We start from the raw sequence: 13,407 nt of genomic DNA on the forward strand, positions 1-13,407 counted from the left end.
AAGACCTGCTATGTGCTAAGTGCTGTGCAAACTGCTGAGGATCTAACTTGAATAAAATAGTCTTGGCCCTTGAAAAGATTCCAAGTTTAGAAGAATTATTCCAAGAGTTCAAAAAAGCTTAATACCAGAAGAAAGTAAAGACTTTGCCTCTAAAACATTGAGGTTCTAAGGAGAATATCTTTATATTCACACAGTTATCGTCATCTCTGCCTCTACATTAAATTTCCTAAGTTTTTCTTCACTTGGTTTTCATTATGAGAACTTTTAGGCAATTTTCTCTTAACGTATCAAAGTACTATTGATTTACAGTTTGTTTCTAATTAAGAGATAATTCATGTGGATTATATAATATGCAATATGAATATATCAAAATACTGTGTTCAAAACCGTATAGACATTACTTAAAATGAAATCACTTGGCTAGGCGTGGTGGCTCATGCCTATAATCCTAGCACTTTGGGAGGCCGAGGTGGGCAGATTGCCTGAGCTCAGGAGTTCAAGACCAGCCTGGGCAACATGGTGAAATCTCATCTCTACTAAAATACAAAAAATTGGATGGGCATGGCATTGTACGCCTGTAGTCCCAGCACCTTGGGAGGCTGAGGTAGGAGAATTGCTTGAACCCAGGAGGCAGAGACTGCAGTGAGCTGAGATTGCACCACTGCACTCTGGCCTGGGCGACAGAGCCAGACTCCATCTCCACGAAGAAAAGAAATCCCATAATCTAGTACGAAAATTACATAATTTTGAGATGACAAAACCTATAGTTACTGTATCACTCAAGTTAATTTGGTTCTTAAAGCAGAAAGGAGAGATTTACCCAGAAGAAAGATATTATTAGACTCCGTTCTATGGTAATATATGGTATTCCACCACTTCTATCTTTTCCTCTGATTGAAAATTCAAGCATTTCCAGGAGTTGATCTTTCCCTTCTACCATATATTTTAAAAGCTACACACATTTCAGGAATAGCCAGAGAAGAATGTGTTTCTGTCGTACGCGCTAGTAGATTTCTGCCAGTGACTGTTCACACAATTACAAGATAAAGATACCATTTGGAAACTATGCAGAACTAGCTCCAGGCAGAAGGCCCTGACATCTTTCATGGCAAACTTGCAAGACTCACTCCGAGGTCTGCCTTGCATACCTGTCTCCTGAAGCTTGATGGTAGCCCATATCTGACACATACAATCTACGTTTCTTATTTTCTTCCAAAATGCAAACATATTTTCTTCTCTTCTTGTCTGGAAGGATCAAGTATCTCTTCAGGTTCTGGTTCAGTTCTGATTCCCCAACATATATTCCTTACTAATTGTTGGTTCTAAAATGCGACCCAAGAACTTACTTTTTCACAGTAAATATCAAAATTATAGCCCAGAGTGATAAAAATTCTTGACTTCAGCTTTGTCTTTTCTTTTTGAGACAGAGTCTTGCTCTGTATCTCAGGCTGGAGTGTGCAGTGGCGTAATCTTGGCTCACCCCAACCTCCACCTCTGGGTTCAAGCTATTCTTGTGCCTCAGCTTCCCGAATAGCTGGGATTACAGGCATGCGCCACCATGCCTGACTACTTGTGGTATTTTTAGTAGAGACGGGGTTTTGCCATGTTGGCCAGGCTGGTCTTGACCTCCTGACCTCAAGTGATTCACCCGTCTTGGCTTCCCAGAGTTCTGGGATGACAGGTGTGAGCCACCATGCCCTACCTAGTTTTCTTCTTGTTAGACCCAACAGATGAACCACCATCATATACTATTATGCTGACATTAATTATTCTTTTCAATATAATTTTTAGTGTTCAGAGCTGTGGTCAACTGTCCTTAAGAGCCGAAATACTATGTTGAGCGGTGACCAGGTATATTTAGAAGCTGTATGGCCTGTCTAGGTGGTCAATCATTGAATACTGGAGTCATCGTTTTTCACCCAAAACATCTGCCCTAACCTGCCCTCGCCCACAACCATGGTGACAAAACAAAATTATTAAAAGTATCAATTTAATTTCCAGACATTTTCACAAGAGTTCATTAATAAAGCATGAGGCTGACTTTGAAGAGTACCTTTTTTTTCTTCTTTTTTCCAGATGAAGTTTCACTCTTGTCACCCAGGTTGGAGTACAATGGCACAATCTTGGCTCATTGCAACCTTCACCTCCTGGGTTCAAGTGATTTTCCTGTCTCAGCCTCCTCAGTAGCAGGCATTGTGGGTGCCTGCCACCACCACACCCAGCTAATTTTTGTATTTTTTTGCAGAGATGGGGTTTCACTATGTTGGCCAGGCTGGTCTTGAACTCCTGACCTCAGGCGATCCACCCACCTCAGCCTCCCAAAGTGCTGCGATTATAGGTGTGAGCTACTGTGCCTGGCTGGTACCTTCTTTACCCAAGTGTCCTACTAAAGAAAATCTATGGTAACAACACAAAACTTTTGAAACAGGTGAGGTAGAGGAAATGAGTACTTTACAAAAGATTTCACAACAGATTCCCTTCAAGTAATGAATTTAGATAACTGCTGAATGTGATATAAATTTTATCTACAGTTATATGTTTGCAGCAATACATCTAAAAGTGAAGCAGGGCCCCTGAGGCATCTATGGAAGAGGACACAATGCTGCTGTGTAGGACTTTCTAGCAGGAAACACTCCTGTCAATGAAACAATGGATGGACACATTTCAAATATCTTGTGCATGCATAAGCCTCTAAAACTAATATTTGTATCAATCACAAAGGCTGACAGTAAATACAATTGTTTGGAAATTTGCTGTAAAATTTCTTAGAAGACAGAAAATAAAATAGAGGCAATATAATAAAGTTGGTAAGAGCACAAGCTTGGGAAGCAGACCTGATGACTAGACTCTAACCAGAACTAGATTCCAGTGAAGAGGCTTATTATTTATAAGACTTTGTGAAATCAACTTCTTCAGCTATCAGTTTTCTCATTAATGAAGGAAGCCACAGGGATGTTTTGTGAGGATTAAATGACATAGTCTATGTAAATATTTAGCAATGAATCAGGCATCTAGTGGCACCAAATGCTAAAAGAAATAACAAATACTATCTAGATGAATCACATTCATTTAAAAATGCCCACCACTTGTTCATTGCAACTTTACCAAAGGGTTACTGAACTTTAGGGTTAACATGAACTATGATAGAGGCCAAAGATACAAAGATGACTACAAAAAGTCGTATCTCTTGAGAAAAGAGAGATGTATAGATAAAGATAGGGCAGTAAGCATTATACCCGAGGTAGTTTAGGGTACATGTGAACATAGGAGAGAGCAATGAACTGCCTCATTGTAGATATGGCTTTTTTTTTTTTTTTAAAGGAAACTAATGATCTAACTGGCTTTCAATATAGCCTCCTTGTCTTGGTATCAGAGAGGAACACTGCTTTTCCTGACTACTGTAAGTTCTATGGAATTAAGTTACTCTCCCATTATACATTCCTTTCCCTGGATAAACAAATTTAACCTATTGGCCAGGTGCAGTGACCCATCCCTGTAATCCCAACACTTTGAGAGGGTGAGGCAGGCAGATCACTTAAGGCCAGGAGTTCGAGACCAGCCTGGGCAACATGGTCAAAGTCTGATTCTACTAAAAATACAAAAATTAGCTGGGCATGGTGGTGTATGACTGTAATCCTAAATACTCAGGAGGCTGAGGCAGGAGAATCGCTTGAACCTGGGAGGCAGAGGCTGCAGTGAGCCGAGATCCTGCCACTGCACTCCAGCCTGGGTGACAGAGCGAGACCCTGTCTCAAAATAATAATAATAATAATAATAATAATAATAACCTGTAGCTCTCATTTTGTGGATCTGTGATCTATGGTCCAGCTGCTTATAGGGAGGTACCCTGAAATGTCATACAGGACAAGAGTCACAGCTGTCAACCTGCACGAATATAAAAAGTATATAAGCTCAAGCACAAAACAGGAACATAATGGAACCATTATGGCTCCCTTTATTCTGAAGGGATTGCTATAGCCTTTGATGGAGTCAAAGGAAGTAATTGCTGCAGGTTCATTTTTATTCCCACCTTCCACTAGAACTCTAGGAATCTGCCTGTCTTCCGCTCAGAGAGCAATCTGTGATCTCAAGCTCGCTGTTGAAACCATCAGGGGAGCTCAGCATCTTACCCCGTTGAAACTGGCCTCCTAAAAAAAAAAAAGAAACTGGCCTCCTTTAATATTACCTGATGGCTCTAACTTTTGTAATTTTATTAGTAAAAGCTATACTGAGAGAAAGTGCCCTAAAAGTATTTGCTCTTGATTTAGCTTTTCTAAAAACAGAACTCAAAGTTCAAGGCCTTTAGCTGGGAAAGAAGCTGCTTGTCAAGATCGTTCACCTCGACCCAGCGGCCACACCCTCGGCAGCGTCTCCAGGCTCCCAGCATTGTTTTCTCCTGAAAAGGCCAAGGCCCTACAGAATTTCCGAGGGCGATTTTTAATAGCGAAGTCATTCCCAAAGCTGCCCAGCTGCCTGCTGAATTCTTCGACCAAGGGAGACTTAAGGGAGATGATTTTGAGACATGGCTTTAAGTAGAAAGGACACAATTTGAACCATTATAAATAAAGTGTGAAATTAAACAGTAGATAAAATGATATCTTTTTTTTTCTTTTTGGTACTGTTTTCTTCTTTCCTTCTGCTATCAACTATTTTTGCTAGTGGATGAAAAGCTATAAAAAAATGTAAGAAAAAGTTGTAAATGTGCTTTACTCTGTGAAAGGCCATATGGGACCCCTTTACTATCCTAGGGAACATTTTTCTATTGATCCTTGTACATTATATACATTATGTTCAATGGTAGCTAGTTCTACAATATTCAAGGTATATTTAATTTAAAATAAAATTATGGCCGGGTGTGATGGCTCACACCTATAATCCCAGCACTTTGGGAGGCCAAGGCGGGCAGATCGCTTGAGATCAGGAGTTCAAGACCAGTCTGGTCATCATGGCGAAACCCATCTGTACTCAAAATACAAAAATTAGCTGGGCATGGTAGTGCAAACCTGTAATCCCAGCTCCTTGGGAGGATGAGGCAGAAGAAGCGTTTGAACCAGGGAGGCGGAGGTCGTAGTAAGCCGAGATGATGCCACTGCATGGTAGCCTGGGCGACAGAGCAAGAATGTCTCAAAAAAAAAAAAATATGCTTGAATCAGTCTAATAAGAAAACAATCTGAATTAAGATTTGCCTTTCGTTTACTGAAGCTCAATGTCTCCTGAGTTTTTGTACATCCTACTCAAAATAGGGGTAGATGCATGAGCTCTGCCTCTAAAGCTTTAAAAAAATGTACAGTATTTAAGTATGTTTCCTGTCTTCTATACACATTTAAATGAATAATGCAAATAAATACAAAAGTCATTGTCTTTATTTTTCTAAACAAAGTCTTGTTCTGTCGCCCAGGCTAGAGTGCAGTGGCATGATCTGGGCTCACTGCAACCTCCACCTCTTGGGTTCAAGTGATTCTCCTGCCTCAGCCTCCCTATTATATTTTTGGTTTCCTACTTCAATTAAAACTGAAGAAAGCACTTTTGCATATACAGACAAATTTTATCATGGAAAAACTTGGGTACACCATTCCCTCCGTCCCCCTTTCCTCTCCTCTCTTCTCTTTTCCTTTCTTTTATCCTTTCCTTCCACCTGTTCACCTTTCTGTATTCCAAATCCATGCAGGCACCTAGTCAGGAATTGGAGTTATCCCTAACTCCTTTTTCCTTCGAAGAAACAAACCCTATTGATTGTGTCTATCTTTGATCTTGCCTTTGAACTAATGCAATTCATCCCTGCCATAATCTGTCATGCTCACTTTCTTCTTCATAATACATATTATAGCTTTCAATTACCTATTTACTTGGGTAAATTTATTTAGAGTCTATTTCCATGGGGATAGAGACTATTTTGTTGTATAGAAAGTGACTAGAATAGGCCTGCCACAGGGGAGGCAATGAATAAATCTAGGTTGAGTTTTTTAAATGGAATGATTTGTGTCATTTAAAAAATATTTCTTGGCTGGGCGCGGTGGCTCAAGCCTGTAATCCCAGCACTTTGGGAGGCCAAGGCGGGTGGATCACAAGGTCAAGAGATCGAGACTATCCTGGCCAAAATGGTGAAACCCCGTCTCTACTAAAGATACAAAAAATGAGCTGGGCATGGTGGCGCGTGCCTGTAATCCCAGCTACTTGGAAGGCTGAGGCAGGAGAATTGCCTGAACCCAGGAGGCGAAGGTTGCAGTGAGCCGAGATCGCGCCATTGCACTCCAGCCTGGGTAACGAGAGCGAAACTCCGTCTCAAAAAAAAAAAAAAAATATATATATATATATATATATATATTTCTTAATAATTGACAATCTTGGCTTCCAATAATCTTGTGCTTTTTCACCTCACTGCTATCACTATAGTATGCTGTTAAGGGCTAGAAGGTAGGAACCACATCAACATCGCTGTGTCTCTCAAACCTAGGACCATGCCTGACCCATTTAGCAACTCGCTCTTCTTTGTTGCATCAGTAAATGAATGTGCCTCTTAATAAGCAACAACCATGAAATGATTTTATGTTTTGATGAACTTCTAGAAGGTTCATACTACTCTTTACAGGTTTCTATTAATAGTATCTTAACACCACAGGATTGCAATACTGGATATGGGATACTAGAAGCAGAAAACCACCCCGACAAATCTATGGTAAACTCAAATGGTCACAACAAAGCAGATTATTCTACATCTTCCCAGAGCAAGACTAGATCCTATAGTTAATGCTTCAGTCAGTCCAGCTTTATTATTTATTTTTGGTAATAAAAATTATTTCCAGGCATGGTGGCTCACACCTGTAATCTCAGCAGTTTGGGAGGCTGAGGCAGGAGGATCACTTGAACCCAGGGAGTATAAGACCAGCCTAGGCAACACAGCAAGAGCCCTTCTCCACAAAAAAATAAAAAATATATATTAACCAAGTGTGGTGGCATGTGCGCATAGGTTGAGATGGGAGGATTATTTAAACCCAAGAGGTCAAAGCTGCAGTGAGCTGTGATCATGCCACTGCACTCCATTCAGCCTGGGCAAAAACCAGAGCAAAAACCCTGTCTCAAAAAAAACAAGCACTCTATTCTAACTTGATAGGGGATGTTCTCCACCTATAAGTACCTTTCACTGGTAGCAAAATTTCTTTCACATTAATCAATCTGAAATTCCTTTCACTCAATTATATCTAATTAGAACTCTTTGTTCCAGGAAAGTATATTATTTATTGCCACACCTCTACTTCCCCCTTACACCTTTTGAGTATTTCTAGAAAGTTGCTATAGTCTCCCTGAGAAGTTTCCTGGTTAATCCAACAATATTTATCATCTTTCACACTTATTCATTAGTATCTCTCTTTTTTCAGTGGTTTTTGTTGGCTGATCTGTAATATTCTCCAGTCATTTCCATCTTTCCTGTACTAAGATTCCTTAGAAAGAATTCAGTTCAAAAATAAAAATAAAAAAGGAAGAATTCGGTTCTTTAGATTCAAATACTACATGGCTAGTTATTAGTAAACAGGAGCTTATAAAACTAAAGGCTTTTACTTTTTTTTTTAACTAGGTTCTTTAAAAATTATTTTTGGTTTTAAAATACATGTATTATTATTTATTTCTTTGCTTTTTGATTCTGTTTTCATTAACTGTGTCACAGTGTATAACAGAATTCTTTGGATCTTTGTAGGTCATTGGATCTTTGCAGTCAGACCAACCTGAGTTCAAATCCCAGCCTTGGCACTGACCAGCTATGTGAACATGGGCAAATTATATACAATCATCTCTCTACATCTGTGGATTCAGCACCCATAGAATCAACTCACTGTGGATCAAAAATATTTGAGAAGAAAACCAATAAAAAATAGCAATACAGTAATACAAAATACTACGACTAAACACTACAGTATAATAACTATTTTTTTTTTTTTTTTTTTTGAGACAGAGTTTTGATTTTGTTGCCCAGGCTGGAGAGCAATGGCATAATCTCGGCTCACCACAACCTCTACCTCCCAGGTTCAAGCAATTCTTCTGCCTCAGCCTCCAGAGTACCTGGGATGACAGGCATGCGCCACCATGTCCAGCTAATTTTGTATTTTTCGTCGAGACAGGGTTTCTCCATGTTGGTCAGGCTGGTCTCAAACACCTGACCTCAGGTGATCCGCCCACCTTGGCCTCCCAAAGTGCTGGGATTATAGGCGTGAGCCACCAGGCCTGGCCTTAACAACTATTTACATAGCATTTACATTGTATTAGGTATTATAAGTAACCTAGAGATGATTTACAGCACACAGAAGGATGTGCATAGGTTATATGAAAATACGAAGCCATTTCATATAAGGGACTTGAGCATCCATAAATTTTGGTATCCTTGGGGATCCTGAAACCAACCCCTCAAGGATACTGCAGGTGGAGGAAGAGGGACAACTGTGATCAATTTAAGTCTCGGTGTCTTCATTTGTAAAACAGAAAATATACTACCTAGCACATAAAGATTGTAAATCACCTAGCATGATGTTTGGTCCATGACAGCCATTCAATAAACACTCAGTCTCTTCTTTATGCTCCTTCTAATTTTGCCCAGACTTTCTGAAGATTTTGATATATTCTAATTATTTATTACATGTCCTCATCAAAAGTAGAGTGGTATACTATTTATTTATTCAGTGAATTACTAAATTCCACTTTCTGCTTGGAAGACATGTTAGAAAATACCATGACCTCTTCCACTTATCTTTCCAAATGTGACTGATTTTTATTATTCATCAATTTGTAAAGTTTTGGCTGGGTGTAGTGGCTCCAGCCTGTAATCCCATCACATTAGGAGGCCAAGGTGGGAGGATCACTTGAGTTCAGGAGTTCAAGACCAGTCTGGGTAATATAACAAGACCCCATCTATACTAAAAATAAAAAATTAGCTGGGCATGATGGTGCATGCCTGTAATCCCAGCTACTCGGAAGGCTGAGGTAGGAGAATTGCTTGAGCCCAGGAGTCTGAGGCTGCAATGACCCATGTTAGTGCCACTGCACTCCAACCTGGGTGATAGAGCGAGACTCTGCCTCAAAATAATAATAATTTAAAAATCATAGCTTCTTTTTTGGTGAATTTTAATATATGTTATTTAATCTTTTTAAAGATTGCCTTAGTATGATTATTACATTATGACATATCTGTTTTCTCTATTTCTCTTACTTCTTAACCCTCTGGTTTTACTTCCTGGATTTGGAAGAAAAAAAAAAAGCTGAGATTAAAGTTTCCCAACTATTACTGCCAAGTTACTGTTCTATTTAAAGTGTGCTATACACAAACAGTTACTTCATATTGATTCTATGCTCGAATCATTCACAGATGCTTTCAATATGTCTATGTTGTTTATATGGTATAAAATGAACTCATGTGACTTTGCCAATTTGAAAGAAAAAGCCCACAAGTTACTATCCGAAGAGACCTTAACAACCCTTGAGAAACACTGGCCTGGTTCACAGGCATGAGAATAAACAAATGAAAGGTGCTTAGGTGTTCTTACATGTGTAACTGCGGTAAGGTGTTCTGGATTTAATTAGTGTAAAAATTGTACTTGAAAGATAGACTGAAATGAAAGCATCACTATGCAAGAGGTAGAATGAAATAACTGTTCAACAAAGATCAGTACAAACAGAAATGCAGAGACTCTTCCTGAGAGCATCACGGAAAGGGGCTATTTGAGCAGAGTGTGAAGAATGGAAAGGGACTGAGTCACCCACCCAAAGGACCTGCATCTCCATCAGCTGAGTAGTTTTCACCTAAGCCAGGAAGAAGGAAAAATAAATAGATCTGAATGATATAACTCTTTCTTTACAAAGATATCTGGTTTATTTGGGTAGATAACCATGTCACCAGACACTATCTTGGTAAATACTTGGTTTGGGTTTTAGGGCAGAGGGACCAAGTTTATTTTTATTCCTTCTATGCTAAAAGGGATTGACTACATTTATTTTGGCCCACCAGGGAGGGAGGAAGGGCATGTCAGTCTTTCCAGAGATTGTTTACTTTTACAGGGAATGAATTCTGCTTTCTTTTCCATTTTCTGATTTTTCTTTTAATATGGAGAAAGGGGCCAGGCACCGTGGCTCGAGCCTGTAATCCCAGCACTTTGGGAGGCCGAGGTGGACAGTTCACAAGGTCAAGATATCGAGACCATCCTGGCCAACATGGTGAAACGCCGTCTCTACTAAAAAATACAAAAACAATTAGCTGGGTGTGGTGGCGTGCGTCTGTAGTCCCAGCTACCTGGGAGGCTGAGGCAGGAGAATTGCTTGAACCCAGGAGGTGGAGGTTGCAGTGAGCCAAGATCGCGCCACTGTACTCTTTGAGACTCTGTCTCAAAAAAAAAAAAAAAAATATGGAGAAAGACTATGTAATAGTTAAAAATATGTGTATTAGAATAAAAGTCAATAAATTTATTGTAAAGGAACTAACTGGCTGTTTCCTAAAAAGAGTTCATTCTGTTCTACCGGTACTTCTTGAAACATCTGTTTCAAACAGTGTGTTCTACTAAAGTGAGGATTTTTTTTTTTTTTTAGTTGGGGGGTCTCACTGTGCCACCCAGACTGTGTAGTGGAGTAGCATGATCATGGCTCACTGCAGTCTCAAATTCCTGGGCACAAGTGATCCTCCTGCCTCAGCCTCCTGAATTGCTGGGACTATGAGTACATGCCATCATGCTCAGCTAATTAATTTTTTTTTTAAGAGAGCTTATGCTAGGGACAAGACTGCTATACACAGTGGTTTTCAAATACTGGCCAGGAGACCAAAAACCTGAATCAGAATCACCAACGATGCTTTTTAAAGAAATGTAGATTTCTGTCCGGATGCCCTGTTAGAGATTCTGATTCAGTGTATCCTGGGCAGGGCCCTACGATTCCATATTTTCAGTAAGTGTGCCCAAGTGATTCTGACTCACAGCCAGGTTTGGGAACCAGTGAGAGAGAGAGCAGCTTGAGGTGAGAGAATTGGGGCTGTGAAAGTGGAGGTAAGACCTTGTCCAAACCATTCTACTTTTTTTTTTTTTTGAGATGGAGTTTGGCTGTTGTTACCCAGGCTGGAGTGCAATGGCGCAATCTCAGCTCACTGCAACCTCCGCCTCCTTGGTTCAGGCAATTCTCCTGCCTCAGCCTCCTGAGTAGCTGGGATTACAGGCACGTGCCACTATGCCCAGCTAATTTTTTGTATTTTTAGTAGAGATGGGGTTTCACCGTGTTGACCAGGATGGTCTCAATCTCTTTACCTCGTGATCCACCCAACTAGGCCTCCCAAAGTGCTGGTATTACAGGCTTGAGCCACCATGCCCGGCCCACCATTCTACTTTTGACTCAGAGTCTGAGCCTGACTTCCTGATGAAAAATGACCTGATAGTTTGAAACTGCTATGGTGAGAATATTTCAACCACAGAAATTGCCAAATGCTATGAATGAGGTCAGGGTTCCCTCCCATCATGAACCCTGCCACAAAAGCCAGTATACGATCTCAGCTCACCGCAACCCTCTGCCTCCTGGGTTCAAGCAATTCTCTTGCCTCAGCTTCCCAAGTAGCTGGGATTACAGGCACCTGCCACCATGGCTGGCTAATTTTTGTATTTTTAGAAGAGACAGGATTTTACCATGTTGCCCAGGCTGGTCTTGAACTCCTGACCTCAGGTGATCTGCCTACCTCGGCCTCCCAAAGTGCTGGGATTACAGGCATGAGCCACTGTGCCGGGCCCTCACGTTTTTTAATATACCTGCCATAGAAAAATCTACCTATGTTCTTCTTAACCATGAGCATGTAATGTTTTTCCATCTGTTTGTGTCCTCTCTTATTTCATGAAAATGGCTATACTGCCCAAAGTAATCTATAGATTCAATGCTATTCCCATCAAGCTACCAATGACCTTCTTCACAGAACTGGAAAAAAACCACTTTAAACTTCATATGGAATCACAAGAGAGCCCGCATACCCAAGACAATCCTAAGCAAAAAGAACAAAGTTGGAGGCATCACACTGCCAGACTTCAAACTACACTACAAGGCTACAGTAATCAAAACAGCATGGTACCAGTACCAAAACAGAGACATAGAACAATGGAACAGAATAGAGACCCCAGAAGAAACACCACACATCTACAACCATCTGATCTTTGACAAACCTGGCAGAAACAAGCAATGGGGAAAGGACTCCATGCTTAATAAATTTTGTTGGGAAAAATGGCTAGCAATGTACAGAAAGCAGAAACTGGACCCCTACCTGTCGCCTTACACTAAAATTAACTCCAGATGGATTAAAGATTTAAACATAAAATCTAACACCATAAAAACACTAGAAGAAAACATAGGCAAAACCATCCAGGACATAGGCATAGGCAAGGACTTCATGACTAAAACCAAAAAGCAACGGCAATAAAAGCCAAGATAGACAAATGGGATCTAATTAAAATTCAGAGCTAATTAAAATTCTGTACAACAAAAGAAACCATCATTAGAGCTAATCAGCAACCAACAGAATGGGAAAAAATGTTTGCAATCTACCCATATGACAAACGGCTAATATCCAGAATCTACAAAGAACTAAGACATACAAGAAAAAAACCAAACAACCCCATTCAAAAGTGGGCAAAGGATATGAACAGACACTTTTCAAAAGAAGACATATATGAGGCCGACAAACATATGACCAAATGCTCATCATCACTGGTCATTAGAGAAATGCAAATCAAAACCACATTGAGATACCATCTCACACCAGTTAGAATGGTGATCATTAAAAAAACTGGAGGCAACAGATGCTGGAGAGGATGTGGAGAAATAGGAACACTCTTACACAGTTGGTGGGAGTGTAAATTCGTTTAACCATTGTGGAAGACAGCGTGGCAATTTCTCAGAAATTCCATTTGACCCAGCAATTCCATTACTGGGTATATACCCAAAGAACTATAAATCATTTTACTATAAATCTATTTCCAAATAGAAAATTCCATTTGACCCAGCAATTCCATTACTGGGTATATACCCAAAGAACTATAAATCATTTTACTTTAAAGACACAGGTACACATATGTTCATTGCAGCCCTGTGTACAATAGCAAAGACCTGGAACCCACCCAAATGCCCATCAGTGATAGACTGGACAAACAAAATGTAGTACATATATACCATGGAATACTACACAGCCATAAAAAATGATGAGTTCCTGTCCTTTGTAGAGACTTGGATGAATCTGGAAACCATCATTCTCAGCAAACTGACACAAGAACAGAACGCCAAACACCGTATGTTCTCACTCATAGGTGGGTGTTGAACAATGAGAACACATGGACTCAGGGAGAGGAGCATCACACACTGGGGACAATTGACAGGGGTATGGGAGAGACAGTGGGGGGTGGGGAGAGA

The 13,407-nt window shown here is 40.2% G+C and overlaps 1 protein-coding gene and 1 pseudogene across 4 annotated transcripts in view; one reads left to right on the forward strand and one right to left on the reverse strand.

The window, feature by feature from the left end:
* LOC128928597 (phosphoglycerate mutase 1-like) overlaps positions 1-10,230 on the forward strand; it is a 30,742-nt pseudogene extending 20,512 nt beyond the window's left edge. The window contains exon 4 of the transcript XR_013522037.1: positions 7,694-10,230. The product of XR_013522037.1 is annotated as a phosphoglycerate mutase 1-like (transcript). The remainder of the gene's footprint in view (positions 1-7,693) is intronic.
* The window catches only part of NTN4 (netrin 4), a 125,571-nt gene that overhangs the window by 33,185 nt on the left and 78,979 nt on the right, over positions 1-13,407 (reverse strand). The window lies entirely within an intron of this gene.

Source organism: Callithrix jacchus, chromosome 9 (assembly GCF_049354715.1).
Source record: "Callithrix jacchus isolate 240 chromosome 9, calJac240_pri, whole genome shotgun sequence".
Taxonomy (NCBI): domain Eukaryota; kingdom Metazoa; phylum Chordata; class Mammalia; order Primates; family Cebidae; genus Callithrix; species Callithrix jacchus.